The 23219-nt window shown below is 48.5% G+C and overlaps 1 protein-coding gene across 5 annotated transcripts in view; it reads left to right on the top strand.

Annotated features, from left to right (window-relative positions):
- Window positions 1–4666: 4666 nt before the first annotated feature.
- ACSL1 (acyl-CoA synthetase long chain family member 1) overlaps window positions 4667–23219 on the top strand; it is a 65016-nt gene continuing 46463 nt past the window's right edge. Inside the window, exon 1 of one of the 5 annotated variants that reach the window (XM_027530196.1) lies at window positions 4667–4842. The gene's annotated coding sequence lies outside the window, so the exon portion shown is untranslated. Of the gene's footprint in view, window positions 4843–4993; window positions 5586–10835; window positions 10860–20388; window positions 20566–23219 lie in introns of those variants that run through there. The other 4 variants (XM_027530199.1, XM_027530195.1, XM_027530194.1 and 1 more) reach the window with 4 other exon arrangements.

The raw sequence follows: 23219 nt of genomic DNA, 5'->3' as shown, positions 1-23219 counted from the left end.
TTCCATTTTGCTGGCTTCTGACTTGGAGCTTATAGGTTTGTACGCGCTGTAATCTCTTCCATCTTTATAAATGAAAGCTACAAACAAAATAAATATGCCTAAACTATGTTCGCTTTACTGAACATTTCTTTTCTCCTTTATGTTCTTAAATTGAGATACGATTGACATAAAACATTAGTTTCAGATGTACAACATAATTATCTGATATGTGTGTATTGCAAAATGGCCATCATGGTTCCCCTCCCTGTATCCATGTCCTTGGGTAGTTTTTTCTCATGTGGATTTTTGACATGGTTATGCTTTGGCCAATGGAACAGCAGCAAACATGATGTAAACAGGGGTTTGAAAAACAATTGTCCCCTTTGTTGAGCTTAGAGAGCTTAGAGCCTTGAGACCACCGATTGAACATGCTTGAACTAGCTTACTGAAGTGGCCATGTGGAAGAGAAGTAAGGCAGCCCAGCAAATAGCCCGATGATCATCAAACCTGTGAGCAAGGTCATCTTCAGACCAGCCAGCCCCAGTTTATCCACCAGCTGACCAGCTGCAGGAGAGAGACCAAGAGAAACCAACAGAGGAACTGCCCAGCTAAACCCAGCCCAAGTGCCAAGCCACAGAATCATAAGCTAACAAACGATTGTAGTTTAAGCCACTTTAGGGCGATGTGCTATAAAAGCTAATCAATATAGGATGCATCTTCCAATTGATTATGTCTTGCACTTATAATGGGCGGCATTTTTTTTTTCAGGGATACATAAAGTAATGGCGCATCTTACAATTGACTGTGATTTAAGTTGAACAAAATACAGTGTGTGAGTGCATGCTTAGTTGCTCAGTTGTGTCTGACTTTTTGAGACCCTTTGGACTGTAGCCCGCCAGGCTCCTCTGTCCATGGGATTCTCCAGGCAAGAATATTGGAGTAGGTTGCCATTTCCTCCTCCAGGGACCGTCCTGAGCCAGAGATCAAACCCATGTCTCCTGCTCTGCAGGTGAATTCTTCACTGCTGAGCAATCAGGGAAGCCTGTAATCCAGTTTGATTGATATCCTTATTAGGAGAAATCTGAACACAGGCATTTATGGAGGGAAAATCATACAAGCAGACACAGGGAGAAGATGGTTATTCCCAAGGCAAAGAGAGAGGGCTGGAACAGATTCTCTCCACACAGGCTACAGAGAGAACCAACCCAGCTAACACCTTGATCTTGAACATCTAGCCTCCAGAACTGTTGTTGATGTTCAGTTGCTTGCTTGTGTCCGACTCTTTGCAACCCCACAGACTGCAGCACGCCAGGCTTCCCTGTCCATCACCAACTCCCGGAGTTTACTCAAACTCATGTCCATTGAGTCAGTGATGCCATCCAACCATCTCATCCTCTGTCATCCCCTTCTCCTCCTGCCTTCAATCTTTCCCAGCCTCAGTGTCTTTTCCAATGAGTCGGTTCTTCGCATCAGGTGACCAAAGTATTGGAGTTTCAACTTCAGCCTCAGTCCTTCCAGTGACTATTCAGGACTGATTTCCTGTAGGATGGACTGGTTGGATCTCCTTGCAGTCCAAGAGACTTCTCAAGAATCTTCTCCAACACCACAGTTCAAAAGCATCAATTCTTTGGCATTCAGCTTTCTTTATAGTCCAACTCTCACACCCATACATGACTACTGGAAAAACCATAGCTTTGACTAAGTGGACCTTTGTCAGCAAAGTAATGTCTCTGCTTTTTAATATGCTGTCTAGGTTTGTCATAGCTTTTCTTCTGAGGAGCAAGAGTCTTCTAATTTCATGCTGCAGTCACCATCTGTGGTGATTTTGGAGCCCAAGAAAATACAGTCTGTCATTGTTTCCATTGTTTCCCCATCTATTTGCCATGAAGTGATGGGACTGGATGACAGGATCTTCAGTTTTTGAATGTTGAGTTCTAAGCCAGCTTTTTCACTCTCCTCTTTCATCTTCATCAAAAGGCTCTTTAGTTTCTCTTCACTTTCTGCCATAAGGGTGGTGTCATCTGCATATCTGAAGTTATTGATATTTCTCCCAGCAACCTTGATTCTAGCTTGTGATTCTTCTAGCCTGACATTTTGTATGATGTACTATGCATAGAAGTTAAATAAGCAGGGTGACAATATACAGCCTTGACGTACTCCTTTCCCAGTTTGGAACCAATCTGTTGTTCCATGTCCGGTTCTAACGGTTGCTTCTTGACCTGCATACAGGTTTCTCAGGAGGCAGGTGAGATGGTCTGCCTCTCCATTTCTTTAAGAATTGTCCACAGTTTGTTGTGATCTACACAGTCAAAGACTTTAGAGTAGTCAATGATGCAGAAGTAGATGTTTTTCTGGAATTCTCTTGCTTTTTTGATGATCCAATGGATGTTGGCAATTTGATCTCTGGTTCCTCTGCCTTTCCTAAATCCAGCTTGTACATCTGTAAGTTCTCAGTTCACTTACTGTTGAAGCCTAGCTTGAACGATTTTGAGCATTACCTTGCTTGATGTGAGATGAGTGCAATTGTGCAGTAGTTTGAGCGTTCTTTGGCATTGCCTTTCTTTGGGACTGGAATGAAAACTGACCTTTTCCAGTCCTGTGGCCACTGCAGAGTTTTCCATATTTGCTGGCATATTGAGTGCAGCACTTTCACAGCATCATCTTTTAGGAATTTCATCACCTCCACTAGCTTTGTTCATAGGGATAGTTCCTAAGGCCCACTTGACTTCGCATTTCAGGATATCTGGCTCTAGGTAAGTGATCTCACCATCGTGGTTATCCAGGTCATTAAGATCTTTTTTGTATGGTTCTCCAGAACTGTAAGATAATACATTTCTGTTCTTTAAGTCACCCAGTTTGTGGGACTCTGTTGTGGCTGCCTTGGCAAACTAGTACACCACAGACCTTGGGAAGCATCTGAAGAGGCACCGGGCCTGGAGGACTGGCTGGAGCAGTCAGGGGGGAAAAGAGGGACTGAAATGATGAAACCACAGGTGAGGAGAAGGAGACCTGGACAGAGATCTAAATCCAGGATTAGCCAAGTGGAAATGAATAAAAACGAAAGTGGAGTCCATTTTTAGTTTTAAATGGAGAGTCTAGAGCTGGCAGATCTAACTGGAGAAGAGAGCCTAGGAGAAGTGAGCTGTTGCAGAGGCCGCTGGAGTGTGGGCTGCCTCACCATTGCTGTACCACGTGCAGGAGATGAGTGCTGCTGCCACAGCAGATGCTCTGAGCCCGTGAGAGGGGCCCAGGAGAAGTCCTTAGGGTATCATCATGGCCTCGATCTGAGTGCTTGAGGCCTCAGCCAGCACAAGTTCACCTGAGCAGAAGTACCTGTACACTACCCCTGACTATTATGGATGTACTCTGGAACCAGACTGCCTAAGTTCCCACATAATTTTGCCTTCCCTAGCATTCAACCCCACTCCAGTACTCTTGCCTGGAAAATCCCATGGACGGAGGAGCCTGGTGGGCTGCAGTCCATGGGGTCGCGAACAGTCAGATATGACTGAGCGACTGCACTTTGACTTTCCACTTTCATGCACTGGAGAAGGAAATGGCAACCCACTCCAGTATTCTTGCCTGGAGAATCCCAGGGATGGGGGAGCCTGGTGGGCTGCCGTCTATGGGGTCGCACAGAGTCGGACACGACTGAAGCGACTTAGCAGCAGCAGCAGCATTCACCCTCTCTGGGCCTCATCTGTGAAAAAGGAATAGAGACTGCACCCACTTCATAAGGTTATGATGAAGATTCAATAAAATAATGCGTGTGAAATGTTTCAGTAGAGGTTATCTGTCACTATTAGAGGCATTTATTCTAATTCTTCTCAGGCCTCCAATTCAAAGCAGTACTAGATGAGAGTCCTCCATCCACCACAGGGCCCAAGTGCCACTGTAACTAGAACCCTGGTATTAGAGGTTAAGGCTACTGGCAGGCCTCAGGAGCTAAGAGGAAAAATACCATTCGGACCAGGAGCCTGAAAAAAACTGCACTGGGCTCTGGAAGGCCCCAATGGACATCGCATGCACACAGACAGAAGCCCTGAAAACCGCATGGCCAGGGCTGAGCCGAGAACGGGCCCTCAGAACTTGGCAGGTGGACGCTGTTCTTGAGTGGTGTCGAGCCTGCGCTCTGCTCCAACTATCCTGGGGCTCATCTGTCCTGTTGGTCTTATGTCCAGCGCTCTGCATTAGTCCAGAGCAGGGCCTTTCCCGGCCAGGCACTGTGGTGAAACCGCATGGGAGGGGTGGGGGATGGGGAGGTGAAACCAGGTTAAGAGGATCAGGCAAGTTCTCTGCCAAAGCCAATAGGAAAGGAAAGCCCTGGACCCCAGGGAGCCTCCCGGCAGATTCCCCCGCCCCCAAGGAGTCAGAGGGCCTGTGGATGAAGGTGGAAGACACGAAAGGGCGTCTCCCGGCCCGCCCTCCGGCACTCAGACTTCTGGGCTGAGCCACCACAATTTACTCTTTGCCCTTCCTTGGACTCCTTGTGAAATCCAGGGCAGTCCGGACGCCTGGAGATGCGTTCGTCCCCCGCAGTGCCCCAAGCTTCCCCCAGCCGCTGGGCACGCGCTCGACGGGACAGCAGGGCAGGCGCGCAGCTGCAGGGACGCCGTGAGGGCGGGGCTGAGACGGGGGCGGGGGTCCGAGCGGGGCCGGGGCGGGGCCGGGGGCGGGGCCCGAGGCGGGGCGGGCGGGGCCCGCGCACTGGCCTCAGCCCGGCTCCTAGGCTGCAGCGAGCGGCTGGAGCGCAGCCAGCTCTCGGAAGCAGCGGCGGCGCCCTTAAATAGCATCGGGGACCGGCAGGGGCCGGCAGTGGGCTGTAGTGACAGCCGGCGGCGGACGGCTGGGCCTGCGGAGGAGGTGAGTGCTCCTTCTAGCCGGGGGAGCCACATCCGTACCCGCTGCGGCGCCGCCCGGGTCTCGGTTGGGGCTCGGGTCTAAGGCTGCCCTGCCGGCCGGAGCCCGGGAGGTGGCGGCCGCAGCGGAGACGCGAGAACCCGCCCTCGGATCGCAGCGACTTTCCGCTTTTCCGGCCTCTGCCCGGCGGCTCCCCGAGTTCCCTCCGCCGCGGAGGCCTCCAAGCCGCCCGATCCGCCGCCGCTTCCTGTGCAAGAGAGCCGGCGATGCCCGCCCGCCTCTCCCCCGGGCGGCGCGGGCGCTGGGCTGGTGTACGGCGGGGTGCGGGTGACGCGCGCCGCGGATCCGGGTCCTTGTTTGTGTAGCGGCGGGGACCGCCCAGCGGGAAGCCAGACCCGGAGCTGCAGATTCGGGACGATGATCGCCGCGGGGCCATGTCGATGCTCTCTGGGTCGCGGCCTCCCTCTTTCCCCTCCGAGGCGGGTTGGGGGCATGCTCCGATCGCGCGTGGAAGCATCAGCGCCTCCGCGTGAAGGGTGGTCCCTGCATGCCGCGCCCGCTGGAGGGTCAAAGGCAGCATCCGAAGCCGGTGACCACATGTGGAAATTCTCGCGGTGCCTGCAGAGGAGTGCCACAGCTGCTGTACATGGCCGTGATGGAGTCGTTTTAAAGAGCCTGGCATGTTTTGAAATTAGGAAGTAAAAATCATGATATCTATCTCCTTGCAGCCTAGACGGAGCGTGGTGGTAGGTGACTTGAATGAACACGTGGACGAGAACACAGAGACAGATGCTCCTCTTAAGATGTGTAGGCTAGAATTTGCAAACCCCTTCCCCACCCTACCCACTTTCAAGGTTATGAAGCTTAATTAATACCGTTATAATAGTGCCCTTGCCTTTGAAAGTTCAAACATTTAAGCTTCTTGTTGGTGCAGGTGTATGTAAAGTGCCCCAACTGTTAATATCCGTTTATTTTTTACCTTTGCTTAGCATGAGAGAAACTGGTTAATTTCATAGTTTCTGACAAATTTCACCTGTGATTATTATCTCCTAAACAATTATTTGCTTAACACTTACAAACTAAAAGCTAGTCGGTACCTCCGGCTTGATTCAGCTTTTTCAGACTGAAGTAGCAGGTTGAATTGGCTTAAAACTTAAGATTTGAGTTTATTGTCTGGTTGGATGGGCTTGAGAAGGTGGGACCTTTAAAGTAACCTTCCCTTCCCATCAGGGTGGAGCCTAGTCCTGGGAAATGTTCATTCTTGTTCTGATTCAACCGGGAGAATCTCTTCTCAGGCTGAAACTTGACTCCTCATGTGGGAAAGGGTGCATTAGACTAAAGTCTTTCAGAAACTAAAATTCTGTGACTGAAAAAAGCAAACCCTGAAGAGTAACCCACTTCATATCTCCCTCCCTCACTTCAGATAGACACATCATAGACCATGTGTTATAGACCTGTTTTCTGCATTTGCTGTAAATGGAAAAGACTTTTAAAATCACCCTTTTCTCACAGTTATTGGAGAAGGCAATGGCATCCCACTCCAGTACTCTTGCCTGGAAAATCCCACGGACAGAGGAGCCTGGTGGGCTGCAGTCCATGGGGTCGCTAAGAGTCAGACATGACTGAGCGACTTCTCTTTACTTTTCACTTTCCTGCATTGGAGAAGGAAATGGCAACCCACTCCAGTGTTCTTGCCTGGAGAATCCCAGGGACGGAAGAGCCTGGTGGGCTGCCGTCTATGGGGTCGCACAGAGTCGGACACGACTGAAGTGACTTAGCAGCAGCAGCAACTGTCCAACTTGGTGTTCAGACAAACACATTAGAGTCACTTCGATTTAACACTCATTCCTGGAGATCAGGTCTCAGTGAACAGAGCTAATCTGAAGCTGCCGGTGGTTGAGTTTGAGTTTCAGTGTTCTCGTCCTAACAGGAGCTTTGGGGAACTTTTAAACAAATACATAGCTGGACTTGATGAACTGGAACATGGAGGCAGGCTCACCAGTGCTTGTGTGCCCGGCTCCATGTCATTTCCTCTCCCGTTCATCACCTAAAATGTTGAATGAGAACTCTTAAGAATTCCTAGTTTGTGAAGCTTGAGGTGATACATAATTTGTACCACAGTGACAGAAGAAACTGGTCACGTAATCTGTGTCATCTTCATCTGTCTGCTTTTTCACATGCTAACATTTAGAAGTTCTTCACTGTGGCCTCCCCTGATAGCTCAGTTGGTAAAGAATCTGCCTGCAATGCATAGGAGACCCAGTTTGATTCCTGGGTTGGGAAGCTCCCCTGGAGAAGGGAAAAGCTACCCACGCCAGTATTCTGAGTGGCGTCACAGACTGAGTGACTTTGACTTTTCACTTTCACTGTGTTGGAGAGGACACAGTTATTAGTGGTCACTTTTATTCCCAGAAATTTGGCCAACTTGGAGGGATGGCACATTCTTTGGCCAAAAACTTAGCTGGAGGTGAAGACTCCTCCCCTGTGCTTTCTTCTGCCAAAGAATACATTCAGTTGGAGGCCAATTCTGTCCCCAGTATCTAAGATTTCAGGACTGGTGGCTCCATGTAGTTGTCGAGTTGTAAATGAAAATTTGAAAGCTGTCTAATATCTAACTCAAAAACCATTTGCCTCAGAAAAGCTATATGAGTAAAATTGTATATTTATATACAACAGTAAATAATAAATTTATATACATACAGTCGGAGAAGGCAATGGCACCCCACTCCAGTACTCTTGCCTGGAGAATCCCATGGATGGAGGAGCCTGGAAGGCTGCAGTCCATGGGGTCGCTGAGGGTCGGACATGACTGAGCAATTTCACTTTCACTTTTCATTTTCATGCATAGGAGAAGGCAATGGCAACCCACTCCAGTGTTCTTGCCTGGAGAATCCCAGGGACGGGGGAGCCTGGTGGGCTGCCGTCTATGGGGTTGCACAGAGTCAGACACAACTGAAGTGACTTAGCAGCATACATATAGTATATAATTATGTGGTGTATAATTTATATAACATATCCATTTAATATTATAATAGAAATCTATACTTGTTATGGAATATTGAGAACCATAAAAAATAAATCTAGGAGTTCCCTGGTGGCTTAGTGGTTTAGGATTCTGGGCTTTCACTGCTGTGGTTGAGTCCCTGGTTGAGGAACTAGATCCCGCAGGCTGCTTTTGATTTTGCTTTGAAGATAATATTTTTGCTCCTTTGTTATATTGTGGACACTTTCTCCATGTTGTTACATACTCTTGAAAAAAATGAGTTTTGAAGATGGCTGTCTTATATAGTTGATGTGATATGTCATAAATTATTTACCTTTCCCTTATTATTGGACATTTAGAACAGTTTACTAAATATCTTATATATTTCAGTATGTATTTTTTTTTAAAGTTAGGGAATATTCTGCTTTAAAGGGGTTTCCCTGGTGGCTCAGATGGTGAAGAATCTGCCTGCTAATGCAAGAGACCCGGGTTTGATCCCTGGGTTGGGAAGATCCCCTGGAGAAGGGAAAGGCTACCCACTCCAGTATTCTGGCCTGGGAAATCCCATGGACAGAGGAGCCACAGTCCATGGGGTTGCAAAGAGTTGGTCATGACTGAGCAACTAAGACTTTCACTTTCACTGCTTTAAAACTGTTGAAATTGACCATGATTTGGAAATTATTTTTTATTACTGGACGGTTTTAATGAACCATGGGTTCATGTGTTTTAGTCAAAAACTGTTGAAATAAGGATTCATGCTTTGGAAAGATAAGTGGAAAGAAGTTAGGGCACCACAGGGGGAATGTGGGCTGCCTTTTAGACCATTTCCTCATTTGGGAGGGACTTCTGATAAATGTATTATCTGTCCATTGGCACACTTACTTGGCCGCTATAGAAATTGGCACTTTCCCCATGGGTTTGTTGTGGGGAAAATGTCCATATACATAAGGCCAAAATGCCCTGAGTACTATTTGTTCTTTTGTTAACCAGGGTAAATAGAAAGTTGCTTCAGGAGCTCCTTTCCCGCCAGGCTCAGCTGTCAACTACGAAGCAGGGGAGTGTTAGCTGAGCGAGCAGGATGAGGGGTCGTACAGCCAACAGCGCCAGGCACTGCTCTCAGCGCTTCAGAGCTGTTAACCCAGTTCATCGTCCCAGCTACCCTGTAAAGTAGCCCTACATATATCCGTATCCGATGAAAGGTAATAAGGAACAGACACAGATTAAGTCTCCCAGACCAGGCTTTGAACCTCAGCAGTCCGGTTTCAGGGCCAGAGCGCCTACTGGCTCAACTCTTCTTCTCGAACTTGAAGGGATCTTAGTCTAAGGGGGCGCCCTGGAAAGTTCCAGGTTATCCAGCTGGTGGCAAGACTGAGGACAGAGCTGGTTCTTCCCTGGCCTTGCTCCTTGGCTGTCCCCTGTTCTGTTCACACGTTGTCTTCACCATCAGCGGGCTGAAACGGAGACAGATTTTGATTCCATTCTGTTCGGCCAGTGATAAGATCACCTGCTACACAGCTGTGACTTTTTTAGAGAATTAGAGAGCAAAAGGCTTCGCCTGCCCTAGAAGTTGCTCCTGTTCTAGATTGTGCTGGAAACCTTTAAATGTCTTGCAGGGTTGGAGGCACAGAGATATTGTCTATCAGTTGTGGCCTCCTTTCCCCCAAGACAATTTTAGGCAGAACCCCAGTATATGAAATAAATAAAAGCAGGGCTGCCATGGTTGAAGGAGGGCAGGGTGGGAGTCCCAGGTCACATAAACTGGAGGCACTCCGGCACCCCCTGGCTCCCCCGGTCCCTGAGGGAGCCTGACTCACTCATTACCTGACATGGTGGTACCTAGAGCCCAGGGGCGGAGAGACTTACCAAGGCTACGTAAGCTGTGTTCCCCTTGGGCCGTGATGCACAGTGGAGTTTGTTTTTGGGCCCTGTGCCTATTGGGGGAATGGCTGGACCTTGGTGTCATCCTTGACTTGCACCCTGAGACCCAGCCAGTCGGCATTTTCTGTTATTCTGTACCATGCTGCCCAGCACACGTGCATTTCCTCCTTTTCTTGTCCAGGTTGCCACCCTCATCCACAGTCTGTCACGTCTAGTTTAGAAAACAAGGGTGCTTAGTTAAAAAAAAAAATGATGGTGACACTTCCTAACACAGAGTTCTGATCAAATCCCTTCCAGGGTCCCTCTGGAAGGCCCCAAGTCTTCGGGTAGCTTGGCTCTTGGGGGCTTCTGGAGTCCAGTTCAAACCTGCTGTCTCCCGTGAGTCTGCCAAACAGCCACATGCTAGGACTTTTGGAAAGAGACTCTGGTGGCACAGGGTTGAACCAAGGCCTCTGCACCCATGACTACTCTGTACGTGAGCTCTGTCTGCCACCTGACCCACCTTCCTGTGTCCCGGGTGAGCCTCCCTGGCACGTCCCCCCCACCCACCGGCTGCAGTGATATCCTGGTCCCCGCCTCCTTGCTCATGGCCCTGCTTTTCAGAGGCCATTTTCCTGGAATGACCCTCACCGTCCTCAGACTCCACATCACTCACTGGAACCCTCAGCCGACAAGAGCTGGTGGTTAAAATGTTGAGACACTCGCATTCTGGTTAGAAAAGAGCTGCTACCCCGAGTACCACCCACCCCCACCCCCCACCACATTCAGAAACCGAAGGGTTATGCCAGGCCGGGGGAGGCTCTCCTGAACCCTGTTCTGGTGGTTGGCCTACTTCTGTTCCAGTTGTTGGGTGCCTAGGTGTATTGGTTCTTCAGTTTCTGAGTGGCGAGCCGCTGCCCCACCCCTCCCACCCTTCCTTTGCCTCTTCATATGTGCTCAGCTCAGTCCCCCCAGATAGGCCCCCAGCCACATACTCAGCTCTGCATTTAGCAGACCTGGTCTCTGTCATTTCTGTGTCTTCAGCAGCATTTAACACAGGACCTGACTGCTTCTAAGTACTTAATATCATCTGATGACTAACTGAGGCCAGGAGACATTCAGATGGACAGTTATCCCATAGATGCTGTCACTGAAAAGAATGTATGTTCCATCGTTCAAGGTTTGTATATTATAATCCCTGCAAGGCTCAGATCTTGTAGCTGACATCAAGCTGTTGAAAATCCCCAGACCAAAGCCTGTGCTTTCCCGGGGTTGAACTTGGCAAGCCAGAGGGCATTTGAGGTCTCTCCGGGGGTAGTTTGTTATATTTGAGCAACAGGTGGCTATGGGCTTCACAGGAAGAAGATCAATGTCAAGTTCTAGACAATGTTACGTAACTGTACTGTAGCCTTCATTTACCTGGTATTCCTACCAAAAATCCTACCTTGTTTCTGTGTGGGTGGTGAAATTGTCAGATAGATGTTTGTTCCTCCTCTAAGACAGTTAGCCACGCTGTGCCTCGAGCAAGCCTTGGAGGTGCCCCAGACTGAGCAGGGACCTTGCTGTCAGGCAGTCCAGCCAACCACCTCACGGGGGAGGGACCCGCGGTCACAGGGTACACCAGGCAGCTTGAGCAGCCTGGATGCCAGAGGTGGTGCTAGGCTGAGTTTTCCCTCCTGACATGAGTCAGCGACAAATGCCTCCGACTCCATGGCATCTTGGGATGGCATGTAGGGACTCCAGCTGTGGGGTCTGGGACAGACCACCTCTGATGAGCCAGCCTCTCGGCCTGCCGGGGGCCTTGCCTGGGACACTTGGCCTCCGCACTGAGCTGGGTGCCCATGACCCTCACTGTCCTGCCCTCCCCAACATTCTTCTTTCCATCACGGGGCCTTGCAGGGTATTTTTGTCTCCTTCCTGGATGGCAAGTCCATGGGCAGCCTGGGCGGGCACCGTTAGCCCACGTCCTGGATGTGGCAGGCTTCTTTCTGCAGGTGCTGCAGTGAGCAGTTGCATTTATTGCCGCCCATAATCGGGAACTGACCGAGACTCTCGGCAGGCAGGTGACACAGAGGAGGAACACTAGTCTCCAAGATTGGGGGCACTGCCCACCCTCTGTTGTGGGATAGACCATCTATTAGGGTGCAGGTGGATGTGTTACAGCTTATGTAGATGTTTATTTTTTAGCTTTCTTTTCAAATTCATAATTTTGTTTCATAACATCCAGAAAATATTTATATATAGTTTATAAATAAGTGCATATACATTTTAGGGGTACATTTATGTATTATTTTTGATGCATTATCGAAAATTTCAAGAGCCAGAATAGTAACTCCTTCTCTGCCAGCAGTGTGGCGAGATCCTTCCAAGTGCCATTTTTAAAATGGGTTTCCAGGCCCTCCTCCAGGGGATCTTCCTGACCCAGGGATGGAGACATCTCTTACGTCTCCTGCATTGGCAGGCAGGTTCTTTCCCACTGTTGCTGCTGCTAAGTCACTTCAGTCGTGTCCGGCTCTGTGCGACCCCGTAGACGGCAGCCCACCAGGCTCCTCTGTCCCTGGGATTCTCCAGGCAAGAATACTGGAGTGGGTTGCCATTTCCTTTTCCAATACATGCATGCATGCTAAGTCGCTTCAGTTATGTCCAACTCTGTGCGACCCTATGGACAGCAGCCCACCAGGCTCCTCTGGCCACAGGATTCTCTAGGCAAGAACACTGGAGTGGGTTGCCATTTCCTTCTCCTCTAGCTCCCTAAATGTGTGTATATATGTCCTTTTTTTTTTACGTGTCAATTAAATATCATGCTGGATTGGCCACTTCAAATCAATGTTTGTGTTGGCTTTCTTTGTTTAAACCTTTGGTCAGTGGCAGGTGACCATGTACGTGCCAGTCTTAGTCTTCTTAGAACAAGTCCCTGAAGCTGTAGAATCATAGAGCTAAAATGGGCCTCAGAAGTGTCACCTGAATGATAGGATGTTTGGGATTTGCTTTGGTTTTTTAGAAACATATATAGAATGAAACAACACTGACAAGGTGTCGATCGTTATTAAAACGGAAGCTGGGATTATTATGCGTACATGGTGGCTTCTTGTACTACCCTATATACTTTTGAATAGATTTGGAAGTTTTCATAATAAAAATGTAAAGAAAGCATAAGGGGGAAATAGAGACCCCAAACTAGCATTTGCTTGTTCCAAGGAGGCCAGATTGGACGATCTCTCTTCCCCTCCCCCCACCCCACCCTTCCTTCTTTTAAACACTGGGGCATTATTCTGTAACTCTCTGCAACTGGTTGGATTTGTTTTGTCTTCAGCTTCCCCAGGGCTAATCACCTTTTCTTATAGTTACCTAAACTCTGGATGTAACCCTAGCTGCCAAGGGCTCGCTCACCTCTCCACCCACAATGAGCCAGATCCTGCTTAACCTTTTCTCTTGTCTCTCCCACTCCAGCACCACGGAGGGCATCCCCAGGGCTGAAATCTCTAAACACTCAAAAGTGGATTTCTTCCAAGCTTGAGAGCAGCTGGCCTCGCTCTGTCTCTGGGTCAAAGTCTGACTTTTATTCAGTTTTCCAGTCACCCCTGCTCTGTTAACTGTTTTTTGGGTTTATCCATCCCTCTGAAGCCCTGCTCTATTTTGAGAGGTGTGAGTAACTCTACCCAACCATGTGTCCCCTTAGCCTTCTTCTCCAGGTCACTGCTATTTGATCCCCATGACCTCTGAGGGCAGCAAGGACTGGGCTGCTTCCTCTTCCATCGGCTCTTGCAGCTAGCCGATGCCCAGCCTGCGGCCTGCCCGGGGTGCTCTCCTGGGAGAGAGGAGTGTCCGGGCCTCTGGTGTATGTCCCCAACGTCTTTAACCCACCTGCCACCCCGGTGACTCCCAGCACAGGCAGGGCCTTGGTGTTCGCTCACCCCTGCCTGCCTTTGCCTGTTCCTGTCTGGCTCCTGGCTCACTGGACTGACCTCCCTTTGCACTCCAGCCCATACACAGTGCTTTCTTACCCGTCTGGCTGCCAGGGCCCTGGATAGTTTGGTTCACTCCTGCAGATGCGTTCACTCTTAAAGGTTAGGACAGGTGGTGAGAGCTTAGACATGTCTTTTCTGGGAGGGGCTTTCACCCCATCTGTCATTCTGCGGGAAGGGCAGTCTACCACCTGGGACCCTTTCTGGAGCAGGTGAGAAAGGCATAAATACAGGAGGAAAAGAACTGACCTGACCTAGTTATAGCTTCTTTATCTTGAGAAATTAAAAAAAAAAAAACAACCAAAAAACACAGAAAAGTACAAAGAATAATAAAACCATAAAGCAGACACCTGTAGAATTGATGGTTTTTAACAACAGGTTGTTTCCTTTAGATGTTTTCTTTTTATACATCCCGCTGTCACCCAGAGTTTCTGGGTGGGTGGGATCCTGTTATTTGGTACTGAATGCCAGGACTGTGTGGCCAGCTTGGGCCTCTTCTAGCATCGTCTCAGAGATGCGGTGTGGTATGTTGGTGACAGAAGGGATGAATCTTCCCTTGTTCCCCCTTTCTCCCTGCCGCCCCACCCCCCGCCGCCCCAGCCCACCCTGGCTGCAGGGGGTGTCGGCTCAGGGGTTTGCAGCTCACGGGGCACGGCCAGTCCCTGGACAGAGAGCTCTGTGCACGTGGGTCTCGCGTTCTTTCCTGATTCTCTTCTGCCTCCTCCCGTAGCCGCTACGGGAAGCTACATACTAGCTTTGGACAGAGCATCTGAGGGGACCCAGGACTTTGGTCCCTTCTCTGTGTGCAGCTCCTTGAACAAATGGACCTCCTCCTTGCAGTCCTGAGGCCTTCAGAGGAGGGCCCCTGCCAGCTGGGTCCAGCGCTGGCTGTTGTGAAAGGACTTTGGTCCTGTTTCCTCTTCGATTGTTCTCCCCATCTCTTGGAAGCCTCCTGTCTCGGGATTTACTTTGTGGTTTCTTTGCTAGCCAGGGAAGTGGAGAGGCTTTTCTTCTGGGTCGTTTCAGTGGCCGGAGGAATTTTCCTTCTTCTGCAGCTGTGATCATAACAGGCTCTTCTTGTATTGCCTGACCAACCCAGACCACAGCGTCATGGTCTATGACATGCGGACCCGCAGACGTAATGAGGGCCCTCCCTGTGCGCAGATCAGCTGAAACCACACGCCTGTCAGACCTGCTCGTGAGCAGGGAGCTTGGCCCGCAGGAGCCTCTTCTGCCATGGTTCTTGCAGAAACCTTGGGTCAGCCTAACAGACAGCCTCCCGGTCTCTGGCCGCTGAAGCAGAGCCGACGGGCCACAGGGCTGCACTGTCCAGGGCTGTCCCTTGTCTGACTTGTATCAGGAAACGCCCCTGTGCCCCTACCTGACACGTATCCAGATACTGCCTCATGGTCGTGAATCGCTGTTTAAAGGGAAAACATGTTGCTTCTCATAGGAATTTTGTTTTGAATGGAAACGTTTCCTCTTAGATCCATTCTGTCCTGGCTCCTACCCGGAGGCTCTGAGGTGACCTGGATATCTTCACTGGGCAGGGCCTGACTGTAATTAGCACTTTCCCAAGTGTGTACCTGACAGGTCTTTGTCTGGGTGTTGGAGAGAGGAAGGAGGAGAGCCGTGTGCCTGGTGGTGTTTTCTCTCTGGGGAATGCTGAGCAGGCAGGTCCTGCTGTAAACATTCCTTGTGTCCCAGATGGCCACTCTGGGCGTTTCTGAGGGCTCCTCATGCCAGTCCCTGGGTGGCGTCTCTGGTTTGGAAGATTTGCTTTTCTGTCAGGGGAAACACACTTTCAGAAATTGGTGGCCAGCCCTAGGGTCAGGCTCTGGACTCAAGACTTTCCTCTGGCATTGGCTGTTCTACTTAAGAGAGGCCTTTGTGCTCTTGCCTTCCCCATGGGCAGCCTTGATTTGTTTTACACTAACCTACAAAGCAAGAGAATTCCACAAAAACATCTGCTTCATTGACGATGCCAAAGTGTTTGACAGTGTGGATCACAACAAACTGTGGAAAATTCTTAAAGAGATGGAAATACCAGACCACCTTACCTACCTCCCGAGAAACCTGTATGCAGGTCAAGAAGCAACAGTTAGAACCAGACATGGAACAACAGACTGGTTCCTAATAGGGAAAGGAGTACCTCAAGACTATATATTGTCACTCTGTTTATTTAACTTCTATACAGAGTACATCATGTGAAATGCTGTGCTAGATGAAACACAAGCTGGAATCAAGATTGCCAGGAGAAATATCAATAACCTCAGATACACAGGTGATGCCACCCTTATGGCAGAAAGTGAAGAGGAACTAAAGGGCCTCTTGATGAAGGTGAAAGAGAAGAGTGAAAAATCTGGCTTAAAACTCAGCATTCAAAAAATGAAGATCCTGGCATCAGGTCCCATCACTTCATGGCAAATAGATGGGGAAACAGTGACAGATTTTATTTCTTGGGCTCCAGAATCACTGCAGATGGTGACTGCAAGCATGAAACTAAAAGATGCTTGCTCCTTGGAAGAAAAGCTATGACAAACCTAGACAGCATATTAAAAAGCAGACACATTACTTTGCCGACAAAGGTCCATCTAGTCAGAACTATGGTTTTTCCAGTAGCCATGTATGGATGTCAGAGTTGGACCATAAAGAAGGCTGAGTGCCAAAGAACTGATGATTTTGAACTGTGTTGTTGGAGAAGACTCTTGAGAGTCCCTTGGACTGCAAGGAGATCAAACCAGTTAATCCTAAAGGAAATCAACCCTGAATATTCATTGGAAGGACCGGTGCTGAAGCTGAAGCTCAAATACTTTGGCCACCTGATTTGAAGAGCCAACTCACTGGAAAAGACCCTGATGCTGGGAAAGATTGAAGGCCGGAGGAGAAGGGCACGACAGAGGATGAGATGGTTGGATGGCATCACTGGCTCAATGGACATGAGTTTGAGCAAGCTCTAGGAGATGGTGGAGGACAGGGAAACCTGGTGTGCTGCAGTCCATGGGGTTGCAAAAAGTCGGACACGACTGAGCAACTGAACAATAACAGCACAATCACACTATTGTGTGAATGGATGTCTAAATTTCTGCGAAGGAGAAGTGGAGATGATTGCTTTAGATAACCATGGGGTGACATCATGCATAAGTTCGAGTTGGGAAGGAGAATGTATTAAGGCCGCGTGTCAGGGGTGGCTTGCCCTCTTGTGTGTCTCTTTGCCTCCACATCCTCTGGAAGGTGCTGCTTCCTCCCAGGGCCCTCACTCACACAAGCAGCGTGGCTGCTGAGGGAGGAGGCTGAAGTTTGAAAATACCTTGAATACCCCCTTTTGTCTTTGGAGAATCGCAGCTCTGTGTATATGATACATCTTCTGGGGCTTGCAGCAGAGAACCAGGCAGAATCACAGAGTTGTTCGTGACTCAGGAAGTGTGTAGGAAGCACCTATCCTAGACAGGGCACCATGCAAGGGCCTCTTGAGACAGGTGGGCCGGGGTGACACCCCACCAGGAGGGGGAGCATCTCCCCAAGGGGAGCCTACACCCACCAGAAGCACAACCCAGGTGCTGAGGACCACGCGAGGGCTGGAACTAAAGCATGCCTGGAATTCAGAGGAAGGACTCGCTGCTTCTGACTGAGTGGGTTCTGTAAGAATTTTCTCAGGGAAGCAGCCTCTGGCCTATTTGGGTAGGAACTGGGCATCTTATGGCAGGACCAGGGAGCAGAGCTGTAGGTGAGGGGGACCATGGAGCCGGTGTGGAGGGGTTTTGAACCTTGGGTTTTGAGGTGCCAGAAAGGGAGGAGCTCAGAGGAGGAACGGAAGTGATGAGCAGCAGGACCTGTGCCTCTATGCAATCAGCAGGGGAGCCCAGAGGAGCACGCAGAAAGGACAGACCGTCCGTGAGGGGCCTGCAGACCCCTGCAGCCTTCCCTCCACTTCATGGTTCTACCATCATCCTCCGGGCTCAAAAACTCAGCCTTCCAATTCCTTCCCCCTTTTTTTTTTCATTTATATCCACTTAGTTACTAAATCCTGGTCAGTATTTTTGTAAGTGATTAAGATTTTAAAAAATTTCTGATAAAATATAATATATACCATTTTAAACCACCATTAAGTATACGGTTCGGAGGCATTAAGTACATTCCCAGTGTTGTGTAACCATTACCATGTTCTAGCTCCAGAATTTCTCATCATCCGAAACAGACACTGTACCTGTGGAGCAGTTAACTCCCACCCACCCCACCCCGGGGTAGCCTCTATTTGTGTCTCTGTGAATTTGCCTATTTTCGGGCCCTTGTATAAGCAGGATCATACACCATTTGTCCTTCTGTGTCTGACTTCTTTTACTTGGCATAGCACTTTCAGGGGTCGCTCACGTCTTGGTGTGTATCAGAATTTCCTCCTTTTGTAAAGGCTGAAGAGTATTCGACTGTGCTCAAGCCCCGTTTGTCCCTTCACACTGGGAGTCACACCCCAACTTTTGAAAGCCCCTGGCTGTTTATTGTCCTCTGTGTTGTGTCCCACCTTCGTCTGGCTTTGAATCTCACCGCGTACACTTGCCTCTCTAGGTGCAGCGGCCTTTCCCTTGGCCCGGGCTCTGGTCCTGTTCTTGTGTGGAGCTGGGCGGGGACTTGAACTTCCCTGCTCTGTCTTCTGATCTTTCCGTTGATGGTAATGACTCCGTGCAATGAAGACTCTTAGGAGCCTTAAGCACGCTGTCACGGGTAACTGCTCAGCACCGGCCTGACACAAGGCGCGTGCTTAGCTAACAGCGGCCTCACAGACGTCGTCATCTCATGCTGATTTCCCCGAAGGTGTACCTTCCCTTCTGCTGTGTGACTCACCCCTGTCATTCGTTCCAGATTAACTTCCCCAAATCCTAGAGGTGAGGTGGGGAGTCACTTCTCATCATCCTGTTTCTGTCTGAAGTTAGACCACACTCATTTCTTGCCTCTGCACGCAGCTCCCCCAGAAAAAGTCTGGTTTTTTTTTTTTTTTTTTTTTGGCTCTTACTTAAGCCACCTCATTATTCTCTATTTATTATCTATACCATTGTTATGCAGTTTGCTTCAAGCTTCATGAATGGGGTTGCAAGATTTTGGCAGATCCCTGCCCCAAAGAAGGCGAGGTTTCCCCAAACTCTCTTTCAGTCCTCTTTTAGAGTCTTACTAAGGCTTTCCCATTTTGGAATGCTCTCTTGGATGCTATTTTGAACAATGTCAGTTGTGGAGGGGGACACCCAATCTTGAAGCCAGCCCTGCCAATCCAGGTCTTCAGTTAGTCCGTTCAGTTGCTCAGTGGTGTGACCCCATGGACTGCAGCAGTCCAAGTTTTGGGTTCTTATAAAAGGCTAAGGCAAAGAAATTGAACACTGGCTAGGTAATTACTTCTGGGAGCTGGGCTTTACAAAGGCAAGCGTTGGATATTTTTGTAAAAAGCAGTGACGTGTTTGGTCTAGTTATATGAATATGGACCTGTAGGACAAATTTTTTTTTTTAACTGTCCTAATATACAAATTATATTCCTGTAACTTAGGAGAATTTTTGCAGTGGTAGCTGCAGATAGAACTTCAAGAAATGCTTCCATTCAACCAGCTTAAATGGAAGAGAAAACTGTGAAGATATGCTATAGAAAACTTTAATCCTCAAAAAATGGCTTTGGGGTTTCCAGAGACCCTATTGGGAAAAGCACGTTCAAAGACCTTGAATTCATGAAATGTGAATAGGAAAACAACAGATATTTATAAAGTAATGTATATTGTTGGATGACTTAAAAATATGTGTAATAGAGAGACTGTTATAAGTAGACATTTGACCAATCCCCCAAAATATATCCGTTCCAGTGGGGCACGTTATATTTGGAATTTCTTTATTTGGGGGCATATGTGGTAGTGGTGACCTGTGGCCAATGTGAATGGGTGAGGCCTGGCTCTAGTCTTATGGGTTAAAAAAAATCAGTCTAGCCCTAAACTTGCCTGGGAAAGCTGTGTGTCCCACTCTTGGACAACTTTAAGAAGGTGAACAGAGAATGGTTGAGTATAGAATTATTCAACTTGCCTCAGCTATTTCATTAAGTCAGCTTTCAAAACATAGAGCATCTCTGTTCCCTTTCTCCTTTTAAAATCTTTTTGGAAATTGACCTGGGGAGCCACGGAATCACTTTAGTGAAAATTCAGCGGGTTTAAGGTGTTCTTTGCTTCCTTGGGAGGGAAAGCCCCAAGGCAGCGGATGGGGATAAATTCCCATGGAACTACTTGTTCTGTGTGTCCGGGGTCCTGCAGTGACCCAGGTGGTCCTTCTGTGGCTCATACTCAGGATGAGGAGATGGTCCTAGGGCAGTGACCATGGTCAGAAATTCCCGCGTGGAATGAGGTTGGGCCTGTGGACTTTGGCACCACTGTGGAGCTTCTGTAGCTCCTCTCTCTATGGAGAGCCCGACTGCTCATTTAGCTCCAGAGGGGATGGTTTAAGCAAACCTAGCTTTAGGTACTTTGCCAGCCAGGGTTAAGGAGCAAGAATCCAGTGGGTTTGGAGAGGCCCGTTGAAAGAACAGCACACGGCCTGGCCGCTGCTCTCTTGTTGCTCCCGAGGCCCAGCTCTGCCCAGCTAGTGCCAGACAAAGAGGGTGCTTTCAGGGCTCTGTAAAGAGCCTATTGTGCAGGGGAGGAGGTGGAGCAAGGAACGGCAGTGTCTTGCCAGCTCGGCCTGCTGCTTTAAGGCGAGATGTCAGGACTTCCTCGTTTGCCGCTGCCGGGGCAAGGGTGCTATTTATGTGGGCTTGTTGGAGGGCTGCATTCTTGGTGAAGTAGTCCGTCAAACTGCTGTTACTCAACTGGATGAAAGCTTGAGGACCTTTAGAAGGAGAGAAACATCCACCTCACTCATTTTGGGGGTTTATAAATGACACAAAGGAAATAAAATGCTAATGTAAGTATCTGTTTGCAGAATCACCGGAGCTGTGTGTGTGTGTGTGTGTGTGTGTCCTTAGAAAACGATGCTCTTGTGAGTCACACAGAAAGTGACCCTGAGCCACTCTTTTCCTGGTGCAAATAGAATGGTAAGAGGTGAACCTTTGTGTACAGTGGGTCTTGAACCCGCATGCTCCGAGGCTGGGGGTGAAGGGGGAAGATGCTAGCAGCTCTGAGGGACATGGAGGGTGCGATGGATTTCAGACGCTGAGCTCTCCTATTGATAATACCATGGCATGTATGTTCTGGAGGGATCTGTAGAGGCTGCCTGCTGTCATGATTCCTAACCTGGGGCGTGGACTGCAGGGACCTTGTGAGCCCCAGGTGCACAGAAGAGTGTGCATGTCCTGAGTAGAGAGAGTCAGCTGCCCAGCAGAGGGTAAGAATGAATCCTGTTGAGGAAAAAGTGTGAATGTAGTTGGGCTGGTGTCCACGTCTTGGGAGATACCTTTGGGAAGCCTTGGAAATGTCCAGCCTCAGTTTCCTCATCAGATTTTATATTGTGATGTTTAGATAAGACACACGACGTGAAAACCTTTCCAAAATACAAAATTGATACTGTGTGGTTTATCTCTTTTTCCCAAAGTTCAGGCAGCTGGATACTAGGACTTGTGTTTTCCGACAGTCATGCAGTCGGTTTTGATTCCCCTGCCTCTACATCTGTTTCCATCTATTTGAAGGCGTCCTTCACTCTGGTTCTTTGTGTTGAGCTCCTGCCAGGTTTTTGCCACCCTTGGGATGCTCCCTGCCATCCGTAGTGTTAGACTCCAGCTCTATAGGAGAGTCGAGAGACTCAACTGAGCAAGCTCACGTTCTGTAGCTGTGGGAGTAGCTTTACAGAAGGAGAGGCAGGCTGTCACTAGTCCCGTGTCATCAAGAAATACTGGCTGCTTAAGCCTTTAAGCTGATTAAATCATGTTCTTAGCAAGCAGTACCATGAGTATATAGCCTGGCTATAAAAACTTCCTGAGATGATGATGTAGAAATTTGCTTTTCAAAAAAATTAGGGAAACTATTCCAGCTAAAGCACCGTTGGAACAGTAATAAAATCTGGGTTTTGTTTATTTTACTACCACTTGTTGACTAGTACGTGTGTCTTGTGATACTTATAGAAGACCTGATGCAACTTTTTAAAGCCTGGTGTTTGTGTTCACCTTGAGCATTTAAAGGCTATTTATTGTAGGCAATTTTCTTTGCATGTAGGTCTGCCTCCATTTCTAAATAGCCTAAAAGCTTTTTCCTTAAAAGTAGTTAATCAGAAGGGAAATGATTTATAATGCCCCCCATTCACATTTAAGAGTTGTTCCTTACGTGGTCCTGTATGAGATATTGGGTTTGTTCTTCATTGCGTGGACTATAGTTTTCCCATGTACGACGTTAGCCAGTTTGTTCAGCAGAGTTGATTTGCACCTTTTTACCTAGCTGCCATCTAAGAAGTGGGAATTAAACTGATACTGAAGCTCCAATACTTTGGTCACCTGATGTGAAGAGCCAGCTCATTGGAAAAAGACCCGGATGCTGGGAAAGACTGAGGGCAAGAGGAGAAGGGGGTGACAGAGGATGAGATGGTTGGATGACATCACCAAGTCAATGGACATGAGTTTGAGCAAGCTCCGGGAGATGGTGAAGGACAGAAAAGCCTGGTGTGATGCAGGTCATGGGGTCGCAAAGAGTCGGACATGATTAAGTGACTGAACAGCAACGATAACCTTGTTGTCATCACCCTGTAAAGATAAAGAGTTTAGCTGGATTTAACTCCTTAGCCTTACAGATTAGTACCTAGTAAAAAAGTTTTTGCAGGGATGCTACTGAATCAGCAGTTTTCTGTTTTGTTTGTTTTTTTTTTTTTTTTAAGTTTTCTTTCCTAGATTTATTTCTAGAAATAGACTTATTTCTTTTTTAGTACAATGCCGGCTACTTGTAGCTTGGCTATTACCGATGCTTAAGATAAAAAAGTTAATCACTTGTTTATGACAGTGTTTGTTTTATGGGGGGATGATTTAATATTCTCACACAGGGCTGTGAGTCTGTTGAACAACTCCTGTAAATTCACATGAAATAATGAAAATTATTTCAGGGACTTTGGGGAGACAGGAGGGAAGGGCAGGGATGTGTGTAATAAACTTGAAGTGCCATGGATGATGAAGACAGCCAGAATGATTAGAGGGAAAAGGAGGTATGCACATTTTATGCATAATGTTTCTGTGCATCCGTGGAATTGCAATACTGTTTATGAAATCTAACCACTTGGGGCTACTAGGACCTGGACTCTGTCTGCCTATCTTTAAAGTCTCGGTGTCAACACCCTCTCCTCAGAGGGGTCTTCCCTGATCACTGGATCTTAACAGTGCTAACACCCCACCTGCAAACAGATAACTGCTTTTTTTAAAGTTTGTATTTCCCTCACTTGAACTTGGGCAGACTCCGGGAGATGGTGAGGGACAGGGAAGCCTGGCGTGCTGCAGTCCACGGGGTCACAAAGAGTCGGACACGACTTGGTGACTGAACAACAGCAGTCTCCCCCAATAGCTGGTTAACCCATTGAGAGCCCTGACCAGGTCATGGGCACCGTCTTCCAGCCCTTAGCCTACACTAGATGCTCACATTTGGTGA

This window comes from Bos indicus x Bos taurus, chromosome 27 (genome assembly GCF_003369695.1).
Source record: "Bos indicus x Bos taurus breed Angus x Brahman F1 hybrid chromosome 27, Bos_hybrid_MaternalHap_v2.0, whole genome shotgun sequence".
Classification (NCBI taxonomy): Eukaryota; Metazoa; Chordata; class Mammalia; order Artiodactyla; family Bovidae; genus Bos; species Bos indicus x Bos taurus.
This window is presented reverse-complemented; position numbering and strand designations above follow the sequence as displayed.